General features: G+C 56.1%; 1 protein-coding gene across 1 annotated transcript in view; it reads left to right on the top strand.

Annotated features, from left to right (window-relative positions):
* The first annotated feature begins 7,079 nt into the window (after nt 1–7,079).
* Nucleotides 7,080–7,317, top strand: part of fastk (Fas-activated serine/threonine kinase) — a 77,126-nt gene continuing 76,888 nt past the window's right edge. The window contains exon 1 of the mRNA XM_038808505.1: nt 7,080–7,201. The gene's annotated coding sequence lies outside the window, so the exon portion shown is untranslated. The remainder of the gene's footprint in view (nt 7,202–7,317) is intronic.

The following is a 7,317-nucleotide window of genomic DNA, read 5'->3' on the forward strand; positions in this document are numbered from 1 at the left end:
CTGCGTACATTTTATAAAATTCGACCGGAAACCCATCCGGCCCCGGCGCCTTCCCCATGCTACCTATCCCAGTGACCAGCTCCTCCAGCTCAATCGGCGCCCCCAGCCTCTCCTCCACCTTCTGAAATCTCAGCTTGTCCAAAAAGCGCCGCCCCCCCCCCCCCCCCCCCCCACCGGGGGTTCAGACCGGTACAATTCCCCAGAAAAGTCCCTGAAGACCCTGTTAATGTCTACCCCCCTTCGCACCACATTTCCTCCCCTATCCTTCACTCCACCAATCTCCCGCTTACGGAGCTGATGCGCCAGCATCCTACTCGCCTTCGCCCCATATTCGTACACCGCTCCCTGTGCCTTCCTCCACTGAGCTTTAATTTTTCCGCCTCGACCGGTTCTCCATCTCCTTGAACCGCTCCTGCCACTTCTTATGGAGCGCCTCATGCATCTCCACCTTTACCGCGAGGGCCGCGGCCTCATCCTCCCTTTCGGAGGCTTGTTGTCGGAGCTCCCGGATTGCCACCCCCCTGGGCTGTCTGCGTCGCCAGCAGCTTGTCAGTAGTAGCCTTCAGCGAGTCCAGCAGCTCCACTTTGAGCTCCCGAAAGCAGCGCTGGAGAGTCTCCTGCTGCTCCCGCGCCAACTGCCTCCATTCCTCGAGGCCTCCGCCGGCCGCCATCTTGATTCTCTTCCACCGCTTCTTCCTAGGCGTTGCCACCGCTATTCTGCTGGCCCCGCTGCTGGTCAAGACCATAGACCACTGGGGATCCGCTGCAGACACCTTCCCACGTCGGGAACCGTCGATCAAGTACCGCTGGGGGCCCTAAAAAGAGCCCAAAAGTCCGTTCCTAGCGGGAGCTGTCGAACGTGCGGCTTAGCTCCGCATAGCCGCAACCGGAAGTTCCCAACATTGTTTTTACACACATTTCCCCGGCCCCTTCATCTCCTCTCGCTGATCCCGCCTGAACTAAACTAAACTAACTCCCATACCCCACCCTGTTTCCTAACCCCACCCCCCTCCTATCGTATCTGCTAACCATTTTTATTTTACCCCAAAGAAGTGGATAAACGGCTGCCACCTCGAGACGAACCCTAACATTAATCCTCTCAGGGCGAACTTAGTTTTCTCAAGCCTGAGAAACCCAGCCATGTCGCTAACCCATACCCCCGATTCCGGGGACTCCGAGTCCCTCCAGGTCTCCCGGCTACCAAAGAGACAACGGCCAAAATGTCAGCCTCTCTCGCCCCCTGGACTCCCGGGTCTTCCGACACTCCAGAAATCTCCACCTCTGGGCTCGGTGCCACCCTCGTTTTTAACACCGTGGACATGACATCGGCACATCCCTGCCAGAATCCTCACAACATATGGACATGGTCTGCAGGACCCCCCTGTCCTCTCTCAAAAAACCTGCTCATCCAGGCCACCGTCACGTGTTCCCGGTGAACCACTTTGAATTGTATCAGGCTGATCCTGGCACATGGTGAGGAAGTGTTGACTTTATTCAGAGCATCCTCCCACAGACCTGCCTCTAACTCTTTTCCCATCTCATCTTCCCACTTTGCTTTCCCTCCCCGATCTGGGTTCCCTCCCACTCCATCAGCTCTTTATAAATTTCCGAGACCTTCTCTTCCCCAACTCCTGTTTTTGACACTGCCCTGTCCTGTATACCCTGTAAACGGAAAGGTCAAAACCTGCCTTCATATAACCTCTCTCATAGAACATAGAACAGTACAGCACATGTACTGTACCGATGTTGTGCCGAGCAATGATCACCCTACTCAACCCACGTATCCACCCTATACCCGTAACCCAACAACCCCCCCCCAACCTTACTTTTTTGGGACACTACGGGCAATTTATCATGGCCAATCCACCTAACCCGCACATCTTTGGACTGTGGGAGGAAACCGGAGCACCCGGAGGAAACCCACGCACACACGGGGAGGACGTGCAGACTCCACACAGACAGTGACCCAGCCGGGAATTGAACCTGGGACCCTGGAGCTGTGAAGCATTTATGCTAACCACCATGCTACCGTGCTGCCCACAAATCATCTGCAGATAACGAACCCCATTCCCACGCGGCAATTCAAACTCTTCCTTCAGATCCTCCAAACAATGAAAGCTCCCAGCCTCTCAATCCCTGCTCTTTGCCACCTCCGATACCCTCCCCCATCTAACCTCCCTGGCACAAACTGGTGATTGCCACCAATTGGAGCCAACACCGACGCTCCCTCCACTCCCATATACTTCTGCCACTGTCCCCACATCCTCAGGGCCGCAACCACCACCAGGCGTACCGGTAGCTGGCTAGAATGGCAGAGGTGCCATTACCAGTGCTCCTAAACTTATGCCCCTTCAAGACATCGGCTCCACCCGCTCCCACACCGACCCCTCCCCCACTACCCGTTTCCTGATCATAGCGATATTTGCCGCCCAGCCCCCCCCCCCCCCCCCCCCCCCGACCCCCGCGCGTCTCCGCTCCAGCAGCACTTACCTTACTGCCGATGTTTTACCTACCCATACAAACCCAGAGATCACCGCATTAACCCGCTTAATTGGCACAACTAGGGGGACACTGGAAAACCAACACAAATCTTGGGAGAACCGTCATCTTGACGGTCTGTACCCTCCCCGCCAGTGACACGGGAGCATGTTTCACCTCCGAAAGTCCTCCTTCATTTGCTCAACTAACCAGGCCAGATTTAATTTCTGTAGCTGCTCCCATCCCCGAGCCACCTGAATGCCTAAGTTTGGCAAACTCCCTCCCAGCACTGTAAACTCCCCCATCTCCTCTCCTGCCTCCTCGCCTGGATCACAAAAACCTCGCTCTTACCCATGTTCAATTTATACCCCGAGAAATGACCAAATTCCCCTAAGATCCACACAATCTCTCCCACCCCCCCTAACGGGTCAGAAATATACAGGAGTAGGTTGTCCGCATACAACGAGACCCTGTGTTCCACCCCCCACCCCGGACTAGCCCCTTCCAGTCCCTTGACGCTCTCAGCGCTATCGTCAAACCCTGCCCAAACCAAAATTGCCCCAGGATCTCCCACAAATACTTCCACTCCTCCCGGTCGAAGGCCTTTTCTGCATCCATCACCTCCACCTCCCTACCCTCGGAGGGCAACATGATGATATTCAGGAGCCTTCTAACATTGGCCGTTAACAGCCTTCCCTTGACAAATCCCGTCTGGTCCTCCCCTATCACCCCTGGAACATAATCCTCTATTCTCGAGGCCGAAACCTTGGCCAGCAGTTTGGTGTCTACATTTAGTAGGGAGATTGGTCTGTATGACTCACATTGTTCTGGGTCCTTCTCCTGCTTCAGGATCAATGAGATCGACGCCTGTGCCATTGTTGGGGGGGGTAGAACACCTCGCTCCTGAGCCTCGTTAAATGCCCTCACCACCAACAGGCCAGCACGCCAGAAAACTTCTTATAGAATTCCACTGGTATCCGTCCGGTCCCAGGGCCTTGCCTGACTGCATGGCTTCCAATCCTTCCAGTACTTCCACAATCCCAATCGCGGCTCCGAGCCCCTCCACCAACCCTTCTCGCACCTTCGGAAACTCTAAACCCTCCAAGAATTGCCTCATCCTCTCTATCCCAGCCGGGGGCTCCGACTTCCAGCCACCTGTAAAATTCTTTGAACACCCCATTCACCCCCTGCTGGGCCCAAGACCGTGTCCCCCCCTCTATCCTTCACTCTATCTCCCTGGCCGCCTCCCGTTTCCTCAGCTGGTGTGCTAACATCCTACTGGCCTTCTCCACGTATTCATACACCGCCCTTCTCACCTGCCCCACTGCCTTCCCTATATCAGACCAAACTCCATCTGCAGCTTCTGCTGCTCATTCAACAGCCCCGCCTCCGGGGCTGCAGAATACCTTCTGTCCACCTGGAGTATCTCCCTAACCAGCCTATCCATCTCTAGCCCCTCCACCTTCTCCCGATGAGCCCGTCTCAAAATTAGCTCCCCACTAACTACTGCCTTGAGAGCTTCCTCTACCGTTGCTGCCGAAACTTCCTCCGTATCATTTATCTCCAAATAATTCTGCATGGCCTCCCTCACCCGCCCGCACACACCCTCATCTGCTGGCAGTCCTACATCCAATCTCCAGGATGTTGCCTGGTTTCGAGGGTGTTGGCTATGAGGAGAGGTTGAATAAACTAGGATTGTTCTCACTGGAAAGGCTGAGGAGAGATCTCCAAAATTCTGAGAAGCATAGACAGCGTGGATAGTCAGAGGCTTTTTCCCAGGGTGGAAGTGTCAATTACAAGGCGGAACAGGTTCAAGGTGAGAGGGGGAATGTTTAAGGGAGATGTGCGGGGTACGTTTTTCACACAGAGAGTGGTGGTGCCTGGAACACACTGCCAGAGGATGTGGTGGAAGCAGGGACGATAGTGACATTTCAGAGACATCGGGATGATCCGTGAATAGGGAGGAAATAGAGGGATACGGACAGAGTAAGGGCAGAAGGTTTAGTTTTTAGTTCGGACATCATGATCGGCACAGGCTTGGAGGGTCGAAGGGTCTGTTCCTGTGCTGTACTTTTCTTTGTTTTTTTTGTTCTATCAAGGCAATCTGGAAGTATGGAGTTGATGTGACTCAAACTGCCACCAAACTTCATAATGAAAGATGTCAAGGCATCGGGACAGGTGTAATGAAGGCACATTGCCTGCTTCTTCCTGGCTCCAGCATGATGATGATCATCTGGAAGAAGGTGGGAACCTCTGAACGGAGTAAGGAGAGATTGTGGATGTCATCGAACACACCCGCCATTTGGTCCACGCATGATCTGAGTGCACGAGCAGTACTGACCCTTTGACAGTGTAGCACTCCCTCAGTACTGACCCTCTGATAGTGCGGCACTCCCTCAGTACTGACCCTCTGATAGTGCAGCACTCCCTCAGTACTGACCCTCTGACAGTGCGGCACTCCCTCAGTACTGACCCTCTGACAGTGCCGAACTCCCTCAGCACTGACCCTCTGACAGTGCGTCACTCCCTAAGTACTGACCCTCTGACAGTGCGGCACTCCCTCAGTACTGACCCTCTGACAGTGCAGCACTTCCTCAGTACTGACCCTCTGGCAGTGCGGCACTCCCTCAGTACTGAACGTCTGACAGTGCAGCACTCCCTCAGTACTGACCCTCTGACAGTGCAGCACTCCCTCAGTACTGACCCACTGACAGTACAGCACTCCCTCAGTACTGACCCACTGACAGTGCAGCACTCCCTCAGTACTGACCCACTGACAGTGCAGCACTCCCTCAGTACTGACCCACTGACAGTGCGGCCCTTCCTCAGTACTGACCCTCTGACAGTGCGGCACTCCCTCAGTACTGACCCTCTGACAGTGCGGCACACCCTCAGTACGGAGCCTCTGACAGTGCAGCACTCCCTCAGTACTGACCCTCTGACAGTGCGGCACTCCCTTAGTACTGACCCTCTGACAGTGCGGCACTCCCTCAGTACTGACCCTCTGACAGTGCAGCACTCCCTCAGTACTGACCCTCTGACAGTGCAGCACTCCCTCAGTACTGACCCTCTGACAGTGCAGCACTCCCTCAGTACTGAGCCTCTGACAGTGCGGCACTCCCTCAGTACTTTTTTAAAATAAATTTAGATTACCCAATTATTTTTTTCTATTAAGGGGCAATTTAACGTGGCCAATCCACCTACTCTGTACATTTTTGGGTTGTGGGGGTGAAACCCACGCAGACACGGGGAGAATGTGCAAACTCCACACGGAGAGTGACCCAGGGCCGGGATCGAACCTGGGACCTCAGCGCCGTGAGGCGGTTGTGCTAACCACTAGGCCACCCTGCTGCCCACACTCCCTCAGTACTGACCCTCTGACGAGCAGCACTCCCTCAGTATTGACCCTCGCACAGTGCAGCCACTCCCTCAGTACTGACCCTCTGACAGTGCGGCACTCCCTCAGTACTGACCCTCTGACAGTGCAGCGCTCCCTCAGTACTGACCCTCTGACAGTGCGGCACTCCCTCAGTACTGACCCTCTGACAGTGCGGCACTCCCTCAGTACTGACCCTCTGACAGTGCGGCACTCCCTCAGTACTGACCCTCTGACAGTGCGGCACTCCCTCAGTACTGACCCTATGACAGTGCGGCACTCCCTCAGTACTGACCCTCTGACAGTGCAGCACTCCCTCAGTACTGACCCTCTGACAGTGCAGCACTCCCTCAGTACTGACCCTCTGACAGTGCGGCACTCCCTCAGTACTGACCCTCTGACAGTGCGGCACTCCCTCAGTACTGACCCTCTGACAGTGCAGCACTCCCTCAGTACTGACCCTCTGACAGTGCGGCACTCCCTCAGTACTGACCCTCTGACAGTGCGGCACTCCCTCAGTACTGACCCTCTGACAGTGCGGCACTCCCTCAGTACTGACCCTCTGACGAGCAGCACTCCCTCAGTATTGACCCTCGCACAGTGCAGCGCTCCCTCAGTACTGACCCTCTGACAGTGCAGCACTCCCTCAGTACTGACCCTCTGACGAGCAGCACTCCCTCAGTACTGACCCTCTGACAGTGCAGCACTCCCTCAGCACTGACCCTCTGACAGTGCGACACTCCCTCAGTACTGACCCTCTGACAGTGCAGCACTCCCTCAGTACTGACCCTCTGACAGTGCAGCATTCCCTCAGTACTGACCCTCTGACAGTGCAGCACTCTCTCAGTACTGACCCTCTGACAGTGCAGCACTCCCTCAGTACTGACCCTCTGACAGTGCAGCACTCCCTCAGTACTGACCCTCTGACAGTGCAGCACTCCCTCAGTACTGACCCTCTGACAGTGCGGCACTCCCTCAGTACTGACGCTCTGACAGTGCGGCACTCCCTCAGTACTGACCCTCTGACAGTGCAGCACTCCCTCAGTACTGACCCTCTGACAGTGCGGCACTCCCTCAGTACTGACCCTATGACAGTGCGGCATTCCCTCAGTACTGACCCTATGACAGTGCGGCATTCCCTCAGTACTGACCCTATGACAGTGCGGCACTCCCTCAGTACTGACCCTATGACCTTGCGTGTTGACGTTGCAGAGGCGCGCGCAGTCCCCGTGCACGCGCACGTTGATGCCTGTCGGGAGCGCGCGGTCCCGGAGGAGGGTGAGCGGTGCCGGCCGCAGGAACAGGCGGAGCCGCGGCTTCAGGCCCAGCGGGGCCCCCCCGGACAATGTGAGTGAGGCCGGGGTCCGGGCCCAGCCCGCGGCCGAGAGGGGAGAGCCTGTTGTGGGCAAAGAGGCTCTGGGGAAGGGCCGTGGGTGATATTGGGGGGGGGGGGGGGGGGGGGG

This window comes from Scyliorhinus canicula, chromosome 10 (assembly GCF_902713615.1).
Source record: "Scyliorhinus canicula chromosome 10, sScyCan1.1, whole genome shotgun sequence".
Lineage (NCBI taxonomy): Eukaryota > Metazoa > Chordata > Chondrichthyes > Carcharhiniformes > Scyliorhinidae > Scyliorhinus > Scyliorhinus canicula.